The 17,417-nt window shown below is 50.6% G+C and overlaps 1 protein-coding gene across 2 annotated transcripts in view; it reads right to left on the bottom strand.

Moving 5' to 3' along the window:
* LINGO1 (leucine rich repeat and Ig domain containing 1) overlaps positions 1–17,417 on the bottom strand; it is a 153,352-nt gene that overhangs the window by 51,534 nt on the left and 84,401 nt on the right. For both annotated transcript variants that reach the window (XM_027657737.1, XM_027657738.1), the window contains 2 exons: positions 12,087–12,256; positions 7,398–7,483 (listed from right to left, as the gene is read on the bottom strand). The gene's annotated coding sequence lies outside the window, so the exon portion shown is untranslated. The remainder of the gene's footprint in view (positions 1–7,397; positions 7,484–12,086; positions 12,257–17,417) is intronic.

The raw sequence follows: 17,417 nt of genomic DNA, 5'->3' as shown, positions 1-17,417 counted from the left end.
CCACTTTCACCTCTTCCCCAGGCACCAGCAGCAATTTCCCCTCTCTGGGGAAAGCAGCTTCCTTAAGTAGCATGTTACCTGTCACAGGCTCTTCCCTCAGCGCCTCCCGAAGCGAGTGAAACCTTTCTTTTTGGGAATGAGGGGAATGCTCCCTCCTGTGGCAAACAGTGCCAGCCCTGCTCCCCAGTGTGAGGACCCCCAAAGGGGGCCTGGCGCTCTCACTCCCCAGACCTACAGAGCAAACATCCAGCTGCTCAGAAGCACCAGGCGGGCCGGTGACAATATTTCATGCCTACAAGGTCATTTATGGGAGATAACTATGGATCCAGAGATGTGTATTGTACGTATTTCTGGAATTCTCTTGCGCTTTGTATATAGTAATAAATATATAACCCACGAACTTAACCAGTGCGGTACCAACAAACCTATCAAACGAAGCAATTTATCTCAGACAATTGCCTGAACTGCCTCCGACGTCGCTGTCTCGCCACCGACAGTAAGAGTCTCTTAAGCGTCCTGAAATTGTAGTGCGAGCTCCCCAGTGCTCTCACCTCCACCTTCCCTCCTTTCCCTCCAGCTCCTTCGCGTGTTTCTCCAGCAAAACACTCTCTTACGCAAATAAACAGACAGGGAGGCACAAAAGGCATTTTGCCTAGGATTTCAGCACAGCCACGTATTTCTCATTCAAATATTCAGCTGTATCCTTCAGAGATCAAAAGCATGGCACCGCAACAAGGCGAAGCACGAACATCCCAAGCCAATAGCTCAAACTTCCCTTTCATTCCTGTTCTGCCTGAGAAAGCAGATGAGAAATCCATCACCCCCACCACGGTGGCTTCCAGGTGTCACAGACCCAGGATCCCTGTGTGCACAGGTACAGCTCTGTCACATCACCCATCTCCACACCGAGCCCTGCACTGCCAGAGACTACATTAATGGCCATTAAAGCCTTTATGAGTGATGCCTGTACAACCAGCAGGTGATCCAGATGCTCCAGAGAGGTGCAAGCTGCAGCTGGCACATCCTAGACCAACTAGAGAAAGCCTGCTGCTCCCAGAAACCTGGAGTGGGGTCTGGCCCAAGGAAGAGTCACCACATGCTCCACCAGCACTCAGAGAAGTCATGGTTCACTACATAGGCAGGAAGAAGGTGCAGTCACGCTGCTTCTCTGGTGAGCAGCATCCTCCAGTGTTGGAGCATCCCAGCCACTTTCACACACTGGAGCTATACAGGGAGGATGAATGGATGAAGCAGTGCAACCCTGCCCCAGAACACATCCACAAGCCCCCCCTGCACCCCTGTGCTTCAGCCAGAGACCACATCTGCCAGCCTGTACTGCACCACAGGCTCAGGTTTGTTAAGAGGGACCAGCTTTCCTGCATAACCACCTCCATGACTCCAGGCCTCCTTCCACCCCAAACAGCCTTCCCCCACGGGGACATGCTGGGGCAACAGGGCTGAGCCCCGACAGCTGTCTGGTCCTCTCCCCACCTCAGTGAGGACAGTGTTCAGCAGGATCCATGGGCTTTGACACATTTACTGTATAATATATGAACTCATACCAGTTTTATAAGCCCCTTCTGGCTCAAATCACATTGTAATTCTGAACAGTCTTAAACTCATTTAAATCCTAATAAAAACACTGCCCTGCATTTGCATTTGCTGCTCGCGTGTCCCTGCAGCTGCTGTGACAGCGGTTCCTGTGGAATTGATAATGCTCGGGATGCTGCACACTGGAAACCATCCCTCACAGGAGTGGTCTGGATGCACACTTAATAGGACAATTGAAAACACAGATGCAGGAAACGGACCTCCAGACTGACCCAGGATAATTCACAGAGCAATTGCATGTCAGAGCTTTCACACAGGAGAGCAGCAGCACCAGTGCTGAAACCTCTGCCCCACCTCCTCCGGGATCCCAGAGGAGATCCAGGCCAGGCACAAGGCACCTGCAGAGAGCATCTCAAGGGGGTTTAAAAGAGAATGGGGAATGACTAATTAAGAGCCAGCAAACAACAAGGTTGGGTGCTGTGGGAAGCTCTTGCATAAACGACACAGGTGCCCTGGGGCAGGCAGGGACAGACTCAAGAACCTGCCCTGCTTTCCCACATATCTTGGTGTGCTGGTGACATGGAGGGGTTGCTGCCACAGCTTGGAGGCCGCGGGGAAGGCACTGGGTCTGCATCTCAGTGCATCCTCCACCCCTAGAGGCCACTTGCACGAAGTGCCAGTCTTGCCCTTCCCTCCCAAACGCTGACAAGCAGGATGTGCTCCAGCTGTGCCGGAGGATACAGCAAGGGGCTGGCTGATGGTGGACCCAAGAGCCCCAGCTCCCATTACCAAGCTCATACAGCTCTCCCACCCCACCACAGGCATAGCAGGCCCTGCTCATGGTCTCCCTTCCCCAGCTCTGCTGCCCCACTGCTCCCTGCAGTATCTGTGCACCCCCTTCACAGCCTCTTGCCTCTCCTCCAGGTTCAGCCCTGCTCCATTCGCATCCCTCCACCCCACTCACCCTCCTTGGCACTTGTCCAGCGCTTTATGCCTGGTTGGTTTTGGTGATGACATTAATAGGCTCCCCTGAAACACTGAGATTATGAGCTATACCCTTCCAGCTACAGAAATACTAATTATTACTGAGATAAATGGAAATATCAATAATGAAAGTCAATATTATTGCCTTCTTTGTTCCTGTTTGTTTTATTTGCAGATGAAAGGACCACTCAGGCCATCTCCCCAGGATGTGGCCAGGAGCTGGAACAGCTCCTCTTGGCAGGCTCATCCAGAGCTGTGCTACGATAAGAAATCGTACTGCACAAATGCTTGCAGAGGGCTCTCTAAATCAGCAGCTCTTCAAAGCAGACATTGTCTTTGATTGATTCATAAAACTGGAGCTGCCTCCATTTCCCACTCCAGAACCAGGCGAGGGAGGATCTAGGGGAGGGGAAAGGTGTAGTGTGGGTGGAAGTGATTAATTGTGGAACATGGCACAGCACTGGGAACGCTCCACAGCTTGTCTGGGTTCAATGCTCACGCCTTCATCCTCCTCACCCAGTGGTTTACCCACCAAGATGGGAATCAAGGACCCCTCACAGGCTCTGACAGGGATTCCTGGGCAAGTCCCACGGCCCTGCTGTGGCAGGGTGAGCACTTACAACATCAACATTGCCTCCATCAGCAAGTCTGCTCCCTCTGCGTGCTCTGAGTCAGCCTTGCTGATTTTGGTGACAAGAGGCCTTTTTTATTAAGCCCTATTAGCCTCTCAGAGCTAACAGAGCTAAGAGCGAGTGAATGAGATGCTAATTTTGGATTGTGCCTAACAGCCTTGGGAGAGACTTCCTGGAGCAGCCCCTCCCTACAGGCAAGACATGGGCTTCCCACGGCGCTGACCCACCACTGGATTCCCCACAGCCATGGGAGGCAGGACAGAGTCAGGAGGAAGCTGTGGGGTGCACCAGGGACATTTTTATTGTTCTGAGTACACCCTAATACATCACTAAATGGCCTCCATTCCCTTCCAAGCCCTCAGTCCACCACTAGTTCTCATTCATGGGAACAAGCCAGCCCTCTGACTCCCAACTCACCCATCTCCAAGCATCAATGCAGGGATCACCTCCCAACCCCTCTGTGCTAAGCAGGACAAACACTCCTGCTGCCTCTCTCCAAGTGCAATGAGACCAGGAGAAGTGGAAGCCTTGCAGGAGTAATTATAACAGTTTTTAAAAAGGCAGTCAGCCCATCCTGAGTATTTCATGGACTGTAATTTTTTTCAAAAAAAGCTTTTTTTTAAAGCCCCTCCCTGCCCCTTGGTGCATGTCAGGGTGCAATTAAGCAGAAAGTATCACTGCATAAACCTAAAGAAACAAACTGCCACGCACACCCAGCTCTGCTCTCCCTTCTTCCCTGTTGTTAACATTGATGTGACATCCCAAAGCTGTGTGTGCATGGTACAATCTCCCATCCTAAGATGGGGAAGAGCTGGCTCAACTGCTAGAAAACCTCAAAAGCCTCCCCATCTCGCTAACACAGTGCCCAGGTTCCTGTGACAAATAGTCCCTGATGGCCCCCAACAAAGCTCACAGGTACTGAAAAGCCTAGAACATCAAGGCACCCCACATGAGATCCCACCACTTGGCTCTGCAGAGCTGCTGGACCGTGGTGGTGGCTTCCAGGTTTGCCCCACAGGCCAGCAGATGCACTCGTGGTGCCACCCTTGGGTGGCACAGCCCGGCTCCCTGCCTGGCTTGGTAGTCATTTGCGCAATTAATATTTTTAACAATTAATTTTTTTAAAACTAAAAATCTCTTAGTAGTTTTGTCAGGCCTCAGAGTGAGATGTTTGGAAAAAAATCTGGTTTAATCCAGAGAGCCAGGTAGAAACCAGGTAAGGCATGGAATAGAAATTCAGGGCTTTTACTTGGCAATGCTGAGGTGAAGAAACCAGCCTTCTAAAGGAGGCCACAGACACCTCTCCCTCTGGGACATTCCTTCCTCCAGCCTGATTCTTCCTCAGCTCTTCCAGCCACTCTGTTTAACCATAGCATTTGGGCCAGCTGAAGACAAGAGTGGCCCTGGAGTCCCCACTGTCCCTCACACCTTTCCTGGGGACAGCCCCAACACTGCTGACACCTCTACAGGAGACCTCCCCTCCTGGGAACACCAGCCTTTTGAAGCAACCTTGATGCTGAAAATTGGCTTTTCAATAGTGAAAATCCAAGAGACTCCACAGGGTCGTAGTGGAAACCCTTCTGCAAGTTTCTGTCCACATCACTAGAGCTAACAACACAGGAGAGGGCAGGGAAGATTTTTGTGGAGAGCTTATGGCACACGCATTCAGAGAGGAAGAGAAACATCCCTCAGAAACCACAGCAGTTCAAAGACCTGCTCAGTTTAAACACTGAAAATTCATGCATTAAAAATCCACTCAGGCTCAGCCCTGCTTCAGAACTAAATAAAGCCTCTGACCACATCATCCAGCCCCAAGGTTTGCAGGCTCCTTGGGGAGAGGGCTTATGTGCCTACTGGATGCTCAGGCTGAGATCCCTGCTCCCAGCACCACATCATGCTTCCCTCCAAGACCTGTACAGAGCCTCGGGAAGGCAGGGGAGAAACAGAGAGGATAAAGAGGCCCTGGAGAGGGTGGGAACCTGCCTCTTCTCCCTGGGGCCTCGTGCTTCAGTAAGCACTGTGAGGTATTTGTAAGTTCCTCATGTTCTGGCCTTCTAAATAAACTTTGGAATTCTTGCCACTGCCTTGGCATTTCTGGGGATACCTGCATATCTTACTTTACACTACTCCATTATCCCAAATTCCCTAGGAAATAACTTCTCCTTTTCTCAAAGGAAAAAGCAGAAGAAAAAACCCAAACCACCTCATTTTCCAAATACTGTTCTTAGGAAAAATCTTCAGTTTTTGCAAATAGCACTCTGGAAGAAAATGCACGAATCCAAACACGGACCAGATGGCTCTCAGTACTTGTATTTTCAGGGAGGACTTTAACCAGCAGGATCATTTCCCAGCAGAATTTTGGTTTAATAAAAGATCGCTAAGAATAAACGCTCTTCAGGGCTTGCTGTTGAAAAGGTGTTTTGACAGAAAACTGCTATTTCCATGGTCTCTCCACTTGCTCTGTCAGCCCTGGCACAGTGGGAGCTCCTCTGACCAAGCATCCTTCACACACAGCTTTTCCCATAGTCCAATCCACACAGAGCACCTGTGGGAGCAGGGAGAGACGGGTGTCTGGGCTCATTCCTGCTTATTATAAAATGGGAAACAGCAAGAAGAAGCTAGAAATACCTCTCTGTGAGGCTGGAAATGCCTCCCCACAGGCTCCTCTCACGTAGGAACGGGAGGCAAGGGAAGGACAGGTCCCTTTTTTTGCATGCATCAGGTTGAGCCTATGCAGCCTGCTCTTTGCTTTGAGCAAAGAACACAATATAAAAGGGAAATTATGTATCTGAGTGTGAAAGACACTTCTGGCTCACTGTTTTGATTCCCTTTTCTCTGGAGCAGGTTTGGGACACTGCCTCTGGGCAGTCCCAAGTGAGCCCCTGCACTCTCCCCCAGGTAGAAGGGTTGGTCCCAGTGGCACCACTCCTGCCGAGCAGAGATCCCAGCATACTCCTTCATCTCCTACCACCTTGGACAGGATCCAGTTTCAGCAATTCCTCCAGCAGCTCCATCATATAGAATCATATAATCAACCAGGTTGGAAAAGACCTCTGAGATCATCAAGTCCAACCCTTGATCCAACCCCACCATGCTTCCCAGCCCATGGCACTGATGCCACATCCAGTCTCATCTTAAAAACCTCCAGGGATGGAGAATCCACCCTCTCCCTGGGCAGCCCATTCCAGTGTCTCATCGCTCTCTCTGTAAAAAATTTCTTCCTAATGTCCAACCTAAACCTCCCCTGGCACGGCTTAAGACTGTGCCCTCTTGTCCTACTGCTGCTTCCTGGGAGAAGAGACCAATCCCCACCTGGCTACACCCTCCTGTCAGGGAGTTGTAGAGAGTGAGGAGGTCTCCCCTGAGCCTCCTCTTCTCCAGGCTGGACAACCCCAGCTCCCTCAGCCTCTTCTCATATGACTTGTGCTCAAGATGCTTGAATCATCCTAATTTTTTTTTTTTTAATTAGGAAACCAAATTCTGCTCTTCACTGAGAGATCCTCTTTATTCTCTCTCAAGGACTGACACCCTGGGAAATTGCCTCAACCCAGTCAGCTCTGATGTTTGCTGTCTCACACGTCACCTGCATCGAGCTCCCAGATTTCAGGTGAGGATGTGGATGTACAGCACAAGCCAAAACCTGCTCCTGTCTCTTTTAACTGTCCCGGCAAGAGCACTGGGAAGAGGCTGAGCCAGTGGAAAGCACACAGGAGCTGTGCAACAGTAATAGAGACATCCCCAAAAACATCACTTTTTGGGAATCCTCTGGCCTGCCCTCTCCTGGAAGATGAAACCACTCCTGCCCAGCATCCCCAAGCAGCATCTGGCTGTCCATGCTGAATCACTCCATGAGGGCAGTGTTTACCTCTCACTGATGTAACACCAGCTGGAGCAAACCCACCTAAGCAGAGCCACATGGTCCCATCACAAAACCCTTTCTCAAAAGTACCACCATTCAAATAATGATTTTAGATACCTCTCCCCCCAGTAATACACTCCCCTGTACAGGCATGATAGATTGAACATTTCTTGCTTGCCCCAGATACTAGCTGAAAGCAGCATTGCCTTACTCCCTGGAGGGCTGGGAAGCAACTCTGGACTAAGGGGGAGGGAAAAGGCATATTTACCACACACCAATGAATCCAGTCCAGGCCTGGATTTGGCATGACAGAGGCATGTGAGTGTCATGCCCAGTAATACACCAACACACCAAGCTTGTGTGTCACCTACCTGGGTCAGATGAAGGCAGGATGCTGGGGGATCGGATGCCAGGGGCACACTGGGCTTTGGCCTCTCCTCTGCTTTCCACTCATGCACTGTAGGAGAAATGATACCAAAATCAGGGCTTTAAACCTGGCATTTGAGAGATGAGCAGGAGAGAAATTAAAAAGCTGTGAATGCTTTTCCCCTCTCCCTCCCAAAACTGAGCTCAGGCAAGCTTAATCTTCATCTGAGCTGATATTTAAAAGTTATAAATCAGGCTGCAACAGACAGAAAAACACAACTACCAAAATTTAATAGTCCTGCTGCTGAAAGGCCCAAAATGAACTGTTTAACAGAGCCATTTTCCCACAGAAATAGAGCAGGTCTGTACTTAGTAGAGCATTGATCTGCTGACAGCTACCAGGACAGATTTGGGCCAGAGCACTTGGGAATTGTTTGCAGTGATCTCTCAAGAAGCACATGCATGTAAAGCCCCTTGGAAAAACACTGTTTTAAGACCATGCTGTGGCTGCCTACGAGGTCAGGTAGCACTCACTGTCCAACACAGGCTTGCACTGCCCTCCATAAGTCTACCCAGGCAGCTCAGTCCCTGGCTGCATCCCTGTATCCCAACCTAATGCTTCACACAGGACAGGAAGCGCAAAACATCACCAAAATGGAAAGCTGCAAAAGGGTCTCACAGCTCAGGATCCCAGCAATGAGGTACGAGGCTCTGACTGGGGGACACTGCATCCCACAGACCCAGGGGTTTTGAGGGTTCTCCCATAGATGTTCTGGGGTTTGGAGATGCTGTGCTACAGCCAGAGTCAGCCCAAAACACTCCCCAGAGCAAAGCACTGTCACAACTCCTTGGGGGCAACAGGCTGGGCCCTGAGAGATGCCAGGAGCTCTGGTCCAGCCACAGGGTGCACGGGCTGCCAGCACCAGAGTGCCCAAACTGACCACATCCTGACCTCGGGCTCACCTCCCCACTGCTGCCACAGCCAAGGGACGTGCTGGGAAGGGGTGAGTACAGGTACCACAGCTGCAAACTCTCCCACCAGGTGTGGAAAGAAGTGTCCCTCAGTCACCTCCTCTGCTGCCAGAAACCATTTCCCATCACAATTTTTGCTGTTTCAGGAGATGAGGTCTAAGCAGGGGGATGTACTCCTCCTTTCTGAGAATAAAAACTAGTTTCTCTGAAGCCTGAGTAGATCCACAAGCCAGGGGCACAGAGGAGCCTCAGGACACTCCTCCACTGCTGGAGGAGCTCCAGTCCCACATGGGACTCTGTTTGCCCTTCCCAGCACAGGGACACAGCTTTGGACTGGCCAGGAGCCTCTTGTCTACCCACTAGCTTTCCTGAAGCAGTTACCACCCAAAATAACCCAAGAAAAGCAAAAGCATCTCATTTCCAGAGGTGTTGAGTGCCCTTGGCACTCATTGGCTTTAAACCAAGACACTCCCTGCCCCAGCCCTTGGCTAATTCTCAGCATCACAGTGTACCCACAGCAGCAGCAGAGAAGCTGATGACTTGGCAGACACATGGGACAGAGAGGGCACAGGTAAGGAGTGACCACCCCTCATGCACATAACTCCTGCAGAGACAGGATCTATAACACCAATTAATGGTTCATTGGGGTTTTTTGGGAGGGGGGTTATTCCTGTTGTTGACTACACCCCCTTATTAACTCACACATTAGCAGATCTCACAGTGACCCCCAAAGCTACCCAAAATAAACCTGTGTCAAAAATAGGAGCACACCAATGCCTCTGCTTTTGGGGAACAGAACCTGCCCAATCATGCTTCAAAGGACATCTGAAGTCTTAACATTGCTCAAGAGCCTGCAGAAAGCATTGGAAAAATGGGAAATTACTTATTTGGTTTACTTTTTGCATCCACACATCACGTATTTTTAAAAGACTAAAAACATGTTTATGAGTTTAACATATTTAAATGGATCAAAATCTGTTCAGTGAGGAAGGAAAACAACTCTCCCACCGAAAACTTCTTGTGGGCTGGGACCTGCTTTTCAATCTTCCACCTACAGCAAGGATTTCAAATCCCTTTTTAAACTGAAAGGCTGCTGGTGGGGGCAGATCTGGGAGAGGACCTGGTGGGGGGCTCTGGCACCACCCTCCTCCATCATTGCCACAAGCATCCCTTACCTAAAGTCACTCAGGGACACCTGGGCCAGGGGTCAACTGGGAACAGGGCATCTATCTGTGCGTGGGGAGAGCACCCAGAGAAGATAAAACGAGAAGCTTTGCTTCCTCCTCCTCCTCCATCAGCAGCTTTCCATGAGGAGGATCAATGCAGCCCACTGTAACTGCACCGTTGTTCCATTTTTAATTAATGAAAGAAAAAACTAATCATTGAATTAAACTTCTCATTACTCCAGCTGAATACCCACTAAGTAAATTTAATTACTGTATGAATTGGGTTTCTCCCTGCCTGTTTCATTAGCTACTGATAAAGATGGAGGGAGGGGGCAAGAGAGGGAGAAATGAAAACACAGAAAGAGAATGGAAGATGGGAATACTAAATGCAAACCCAGAAGTCCATGGTTCAGAAGGCTTTGGGGGCTTCCAGTAAGGGCCTGGGGAGAGACGCTCCCACACCAGGCTGGAGGGATTCCCTGTGGGATAAAACCAAGGTCCTACCACCCTCTCCAGCGTTACCAGCCATGGCCACCTGTAAAACAGCCAACAGAGGTTTGGGCACAACCCTCTCCCCTCCAAACAAGGGCAGACATCGATTTCAGATCCTCACCAACCCCTGATCCCTTCTGATCTCACGTACCTCTGAACAGCTGATTTTTTCCTGTGCAACAAAGGCAGCAGCCCTACAACGCTTCAGCAGGGAGCCAGTGCTGACAGAAGCATGGGACCACACGAGAGCAGATATCAAACACCTGCTGTCCCACCACGCTCCCAGACACCTGCCTGGAACGTGTGTTTGAAGCCTTCCTGCTGGAGTGGGAGTCCTGCACACCCATGCTGCAGGAGCCAGGGTGTGCCAGCAGCGTGCTCCTCCTCGGAATTTGGTGGAGGATGCCTTCCTGCAGCCCCCCGTGTCGGTGCACAGATTGTTTATGGCATGATTTTGGGGTTCTCCTACGGTGACTTAGCCCTCCACTCCTCCTTCCTGACAAAGGGCATGAAGCATCACAGGGCAGGTACAGCCCCACGCCAGCGAGTCCAGCAGCCCCCACCAAACACACCTCCCTTTCAACACATGCCTCCGCATGCGGCAGTTCTGTGTGACTGGGTAAGGTCACATCTGGGACAGACTGGGGGTGGAGAGGGTGTAGCAAATGAAAAGCACAGCTTCTTTCTCTAATTAGGTAGTTTCAGCTGAGCTGTGTGGTGGAAGGGCTACCCGGAGCTCACAGTGATGGGATTTGGCAAGGATGGTCAGATCATCTCCTCTTTGCCATGCAGGGGCCAAGAGGAGCCTATGCAGCTTCTTCTGCAGCCCCAGAGGAGGGCCTTGCTCACTACAAGGCACTTTCCCTCTGCCTTGCACTGCCAGCTTGTGCCCCTCACAGTGCCCCACTGCTGCTCTTCTGCAAGATGTGGTGCTTCAGGGAGGTGAGTTCTCCCTCATTCCCACCACTTCACTACATCTGACCCCAAACCAAGCTGACACGTTTGAGCTCATCCCTTTATGCTCTGGCCACACAAACCAGCCACCCTTGCCCCTTGCTTCCCCAGTCCTTTCCCCTGCTCTCCTCCCTCCCCAGGGTGGTTTCTCCTGTGCAAAGAGAGCTGAAAAACCTTCTGGGCAGACCAGAAGCTCCCTTCAGTGTCACATCTACCTCCTCAAGATGGACTTGCTCAAACACCAGGTGGAAAAAACAGATAACAGGCACAGATGCTGCTCTGCAGGGAGAAAATGGCATTGGGTGAGATCTGCCACACACCTCTGGCACCCAGCAGCATGCCTAGAAACCAGTGGCCACCACCACAGCCCTGGGAGGAGCCAGGTGGGCTCAGTGCAGCAGGCTCTCCTCTCCAGAACAAGCTTTCTGGCATAGCTAAAATTAGTTCCCACAGTCTCCTGCCATCACCAAAGTCATTGGTACAACATGTTCTGCCACCACAAGCTCTTCCCAAGCTCCCACTCAAAACCCCCCAACACTGTGTAGTATGTCCCCCACAGCTCCCACATGCTTGTCTTTTGTTTCGGTGGCCAAACTGAGAAAAGAAAGTAATGCAGGGTGACCAAAGTAATTTTTTTTTTTCTTTGCCAAATTTTGAAGCCCCAGTAATAATCTGGGGCTGAATGAAACATTTTGTTTGGGCTGAAGTGTAGCTTTAATTTTGTTTGTAGGTGGCTTCCCCCCCACGCTGAAAAAAAAAAAAAACCTAGAAAAAATTCAAACTGAAATGTCATCTCGAAACAGATGGCTGAAAGGTTTCATTTTGAAAATGTCAAAAAAAAAAAAATCAAACTTTTCAGTGTTTCACTTTTTTTTTTTCTTCAGCCAAAGCCACTTGCTAAATACAACCTGAATTTGTGAGCCGAGTCTGTTGACTGAAACCTGAATTTTCTGGTGCATAAGCTGTTCCTTCAGAGCCTGTGCGTGGACCCCTTGCTGTGACCCCACTGCAGCCAGGGATGCACGTGGAGCTAATGAGGACACAAACTTGGAGCACGCCCTTCTCCAGTGAAGTGTCCTGGGAAAGGAAAGCCAAAGCCCAGGGACTTACCGTGGCAGCAGAGCTCTGCAGCTTCCTTCTGGGTGCTGGAGAGGCGTCCTGGTCAGCGGGGGCAGAGGGGGGTGCTGTGGCCCCGGGTGGGAAGGACAGGGTGGTCCTGCCTGTCTCATGGGACCCAACACGAGCAGGGGGGCACCTGGCTCAGCCTCAGACACACAGCCCTGCAAGACAGGAGGAGAGGGACAGTGTGAAGAGGTGCTGAGTGACTTCTGAGATCATCTCCAGAAAGGATTGCTCACTCTCACCCACGGCCATGGATCATTGCAGCCAGCCCAGCCCATGGCAGAATGGACAGGTAGCCATCCAGGAACCATCCCTTGCTCCAGGAGGAGTGATGTTCATCCCAGAGCCAGTCAAAACCAGATCCCAGGGATGAGGTCTAACCACCAGCTGGGAACTCATCGAATCTTACTGACAGCAAATCCCACAGCCTTTCTCCCATGCCCTGAGGAGGGGAATGGTCCTAGGTGCCAGGCCCCACCACTACCTTGTGCCAGGACCACTGCCAGTAACTCCATCTCCACACACAGGTGCCAGGGTGACATCGTGATGCTGGAGGGCAACAAGCCCGCTGAACCACACCCACAAGGCTCCCACTTCCAGCAAGCAGGAATCAGGCTTTGCCAAGTTCACAGTCTAAGAGTTTTCAAGCACAAGCAAAGTCCAGCAGCTCTAAATTCTGCCTTGAATTTGGGGCCTCGACGCACAGGAAGGGAATGGAAATATTTTAAACGTGCTTTATATTTGCTATTGATTCCCAAAGAGTGACAGGATTCTCAAGCCACACTGGCAGGAGCAAAGGAGGTCAGATTCAGGAGCGTACTCTCAAAAAAACCACCCCAAAACTTTAATCCAATACAAAATCACAGTTGTAAAAATCTGGTTTATGATCCACAGGAAGCTGGGTAGGGAAATCCCACACCACAAAGCCTTACGAAAGCAGGAGTTGACATCTAGACCCAAAATCCAACAGTCAGGTACAGAGTTCAGGGTAGAAACTTGTAGGTTCATTTTCTTTTCCCTTTCACCTCTAGTTCAACTCAGGGGCAGCAGCACAGGGATGCAGCAGGACCACCACTCTTCCACTATGATCACAAACCACAGAATGCCGAGGCTGGAGTCAGAAAACCTGTTTGTGTGAGATCACAAGACCGATTGCTCGCTGAAAGAGGATTAGATGGAGCTTAGACTAAGCATCTCAACAGTATCAACCCATAAGAAGATGCTCAGCCGTTTCCACTGCTAAGGTAACGTGGAGACGGATTTATCCACTGAGAGAGAAAATCTTACTTCTGAGGACCTTCCTCATCATGGAGAGGGGTATTTGCCGGGTCCTTGGCTCCGTGTCCACAGGGGGCAGGGCAGGCAGGAGCCTGCCGGATGGACTCACATGGAACAAGAGGCAGACTGGCTCCAAACTCAAACCTCCTCCCAGGTTCAGGGGGCGGCAATCGGAAATTAAGCCCATCTGTTCCTAAAAACACTGCGCTAGCAGAGAGGTGAGGATGCCGAAAATCTGAGCTCCAAAGAAATTAAAAGCATAAAGAGACAGAGCTGCCTGTCAGGGGAGGGAGGCTCTGACTCAGACTCACCACTGCAATGAGTTTGGAGATCTCAGCCCAGACCTCAACTAAATCTCTTGAGCAAGAAAGGTGCTGCAGCACCATGTGGGTCCCCCTGCACTAGCCTACCCTGGCAAAGATGAGGCAGTTGGGGAGCCCCAAACCTCATGGATAAACTGCAGACAAGGGAAGATTAGATTATATATTGGGAAGAAATTCTTCCCTGTGGAGGTGGTGAGGCCCTGGCACAGGCTGCCCAGAGAAGCTGCAGCTGCCCCATCCCTAGAAGTGTTCAAGGCCAGGTTGGATGGGGCTTGGAGCAACCTGGGAGAGTGGAAGTTCCAACCCTCACAGCAGGGGGTTGCAACAAGATGTTCTTGAAAGTCCCTTCCAACCCAAAACATTCTGTGATTCTATGAAGGGAAACTGAGGCAGGCCAGGAGTGTGAGGAGCTACCACAGCCAAACTCACCAGCAGTGATCCCAGCCTGGCAAACTGGCCTTGTCACGTGGAACAGATACAAAAGAGTATTAAGTCATCAGTCAGCATCAAAGCAGTCAGTTTTCATGTGTTTAAAAGTAACATTTCCTTTTTTTTCCCCCTCCAAGCCCACTTGCCATTTTAAGAGTCTCCTCATTTCTTTTCTACCCAGTCTAAACCAACTCTGCTGTCAAGCCCAAATGTTCACTTTGCATTTCTGCCACATTCACTCAAACAATTTCAAACCAAATCTCCACATTTTCCCCTTCTCCCTTGAAGGAATGATGCTAAACCAGGAAATCAATTTTTTGCCCAGTCCTGCTAAAAGCCAGGACAGCAGGGTGTTGGCTGGGAGCAGAGGCATGAGAAGTAGCAGCCAGGTGGGATTCAAAAGTGCTGCCTCCAAAGAACCTCTTGCTTCCAGGACATTCAAAAAAGCAAATTTTTACAGATCCTTTATCCCCAAGAGACAGAAATAATAAGGGAGTGGAACAGGATTAGGCCTGGGGAGACAGAGGGATATTTTAGGACAGGTCCTGAGCACTGCTCAAGTTACCCGGGGTCACGACAGAGAAGGAGGCAAGTGATTCCTCCAGCATCAGAAACAGGTCAGGAATACCTGGTCCCTCATGTTTACAAGTAGTAGAAACTCAGATTTAGCAAGAGTATTTATGAGTATTGAGAGGAAAAAAAAAACATGCCACAGGGAATAACAGGGCTTTCTTGTGGCTGGCAGCTGAATGGAATAAATCTATCCACTGGGTACAAATTGTTTAAGCAAAAAATCCCTCTCAACTGGAATATTTTGTAAGAAAAATAGCAACAAAAAAGGAAACAGAACTCTGAACCCTCATAATTTCTCTCCTCAAGGTCAGAGCTGTTATTCTTTTTTTGTGAAGGAGAGAAAAAAAACACCTTTCACCAGGAAGTTTAGCCAAAAGAATTGAAACATTTAGGATGTGAATGCATTACTGCCTGGACTGACCTGCCCAGCTGGACTAGACTAAATCTTTCTATTTTACAGGGATTTATCTTTCAAAAGCAAGTGGGGAGAAGGTTGAGGCACTCAGGATAAAGGAAACATCAGCCACTGGGACTACAGCAGTCAAGGAGAGCAAGTCAGAGCTCACAATGTAGAGCCTCTCCAGCCATTATGCAGAGGCTGTGCTAAGGTTGCTGCGTTAGTGCACTGCAGGCACTAAATTAAGGGGACATTTACAACCCACACTGCAGAGAAGCAGCTGTTAAAGGTGGCCATGGTGAGTGACTTCACCTCTGGGTGAAAGGCTCTGTGAAAGAAATCTCAGACATAAGGGACCAAGATGGGGAAACAAGTCCTTCATTCCACCCACTGCCCTGCCAGGCAATGCCAGGACATCTCTGGGTACCTGGGGCAAGTGGAGACCAGTAGCAGCCCCCTCTGCTCAGTGCTAGCCAGGGTCTGAGACTGCCTTGTTTAGATGGGCTGCAAAGCCCACAGGATACTGAAACTTGGTCCAATTATCAGAGCCTTCGTGCCACAAACTGCATCCTCTCACCCAGGACAGCACTCCAAGGGATCTGCTCCCCAAATATGAAGCTCCACCAGATCAAGCCTTGCCCAGGCTCTGCATGACAGACACCAATAAGGCAGTTGTCTACAGCATCAAGTAACTTTCCACTCTGGTGACAAAACAAGCCTTGGTGTCTGCTCGGCCTTTTTCACTAAACTTGATGGCCAAGCAGGCTGCAGCTGCCAAAAAGTGGGTGACACACAGTGACAGCTCCTGTGTGGCTCCTCCTGGGAGCAGCCAGCACTGCTCTCTTCCTCCTTCCACTCCCATGCCAAGCCCAACTCACCAGGGCTTTTCACCCAGCATTGTTCCTTCCTCCTCCTCCCTCCATCCTCAGCAAGAACAGCCCATTTCAGCACAGGCCAAAACCCAGCATGCCTGCACAGACGAGCCAGCCCTGCCCTGTGTTTCCCCATTTCCCTGGTCCTGTGGCAGTGCCCAGCTTGTTTCCTGATGGAAGTCACCAGGAGCTTTTCCTTGCAGGTCCAGGGATATACTGTGCTGTGCTCAGCCATGCAGAGAAGGGGATGGCTCTTGGCAGGAGCTGGCACAGACCTGTTCCTATCCAAGGCACAGTGCCCAGAGGCAGTCACCTCCTGAAAGTGGCCAGGGGAAGGGGAAGCAAGGTGACAGCAGAGATGCTCCAACCGACACATAGGCGAGACAGGAAGGAAAGGATTAACTGTGTTCCAGGAGGGTGCACTGGGTGTGGATCCCCAGGGCACAGCACACTGTGCCAACCAGCACAAACCTTGGCTTGAGTCAAGAATTCCATGTGCTGCGTTGAGAGCTCAGCTGTGGAGGGGCCGTGGCTGGGGGGGCACTTCTACCCAAGCAGAGGGAGTGGCAGTAATGGGTGGGAGTGCATCCCTGAACATGATCACAATCCTGTAGGGTGCTGGGCTTCAGGGAGATCAGCCCACTGGAAAGCATAACTGGCATCATGCTGACATCCCTGCAGCTCATAGATCCTTTTAAGAAAGGTAACCCAATGAATTTACACCTAATTCCCTCCAAACCCAGTGTGTTTCCTGCCTGTGGGAATTTACAGCAACTACAACCACCTCCTGTTTGCTTGGAGGTACCATGTGTTGAGAGGTCTGAGCATTCAGTCACTGGGAGCAGCCCAGGCAGTATCCGTGATCCCTTGTGCAAACAAACACCACACGTGACACCCTATGCAGGTCCAGGCACTCTGGGACACCCCTACTCAAAGGATTGCTCCAAACACCCCAGTTAGGAACAGATGGGAGCCTTGTAGAGACCTCTCCTACCTGCCAGCAGAGCCAAGACCCTGCAGCACCCACACCGTTGGGAACCACACACCTGAGTGCACCCAGAGTTGCTGCACTTGACAAAAGAATCAGACAAGGACGAAATCTGGTCTCTGTTGCAGAACAGGTCAGACCAGTGAATCACAAATCTACTCCTTTGGCCTTTAAACATGCAACAGGTAGAATTCACAGGTCTTGAATTCCTCTGATAGAGGAGCCTGGAGGGCTGCCCAGAGCAAGGGATCCTGCCATCTCAACCCAAAGTCTCTAGGTGAGCACATCAGAGGGTGGGGATCTGATGAGCCACGGGGAAGCCAAAGTCACAGCCAATGCCAGTTACAGGAATAGAATTGGCTCAGACTGAGTAAATGTAACTTTCCATCACTTTACAATCAGCCATCCATCCCAGAGGCCAGCTGGCTGCCATGTCAGAGCACCTCCCATCCATTTCAA

This window comes from Corapipo altera, unplaced genomic scaffold (assembly GCF_003945725.1).
Source record: "Corapipo altera isolate COAL_440 unplaced genomic scaffold, ASM394572v1 308, whole genome shotgun sequence".
NCBI classification, from domain to species: domain Eukaryota; kingdom Metazoa; phylum Chordata; class Aves; order Passeriformes; family Pipridae; genus Corapipo; species Corapipo altera.
This window is presented reverse-complemented; position numbering and strand designations above follow the sequence as displayed.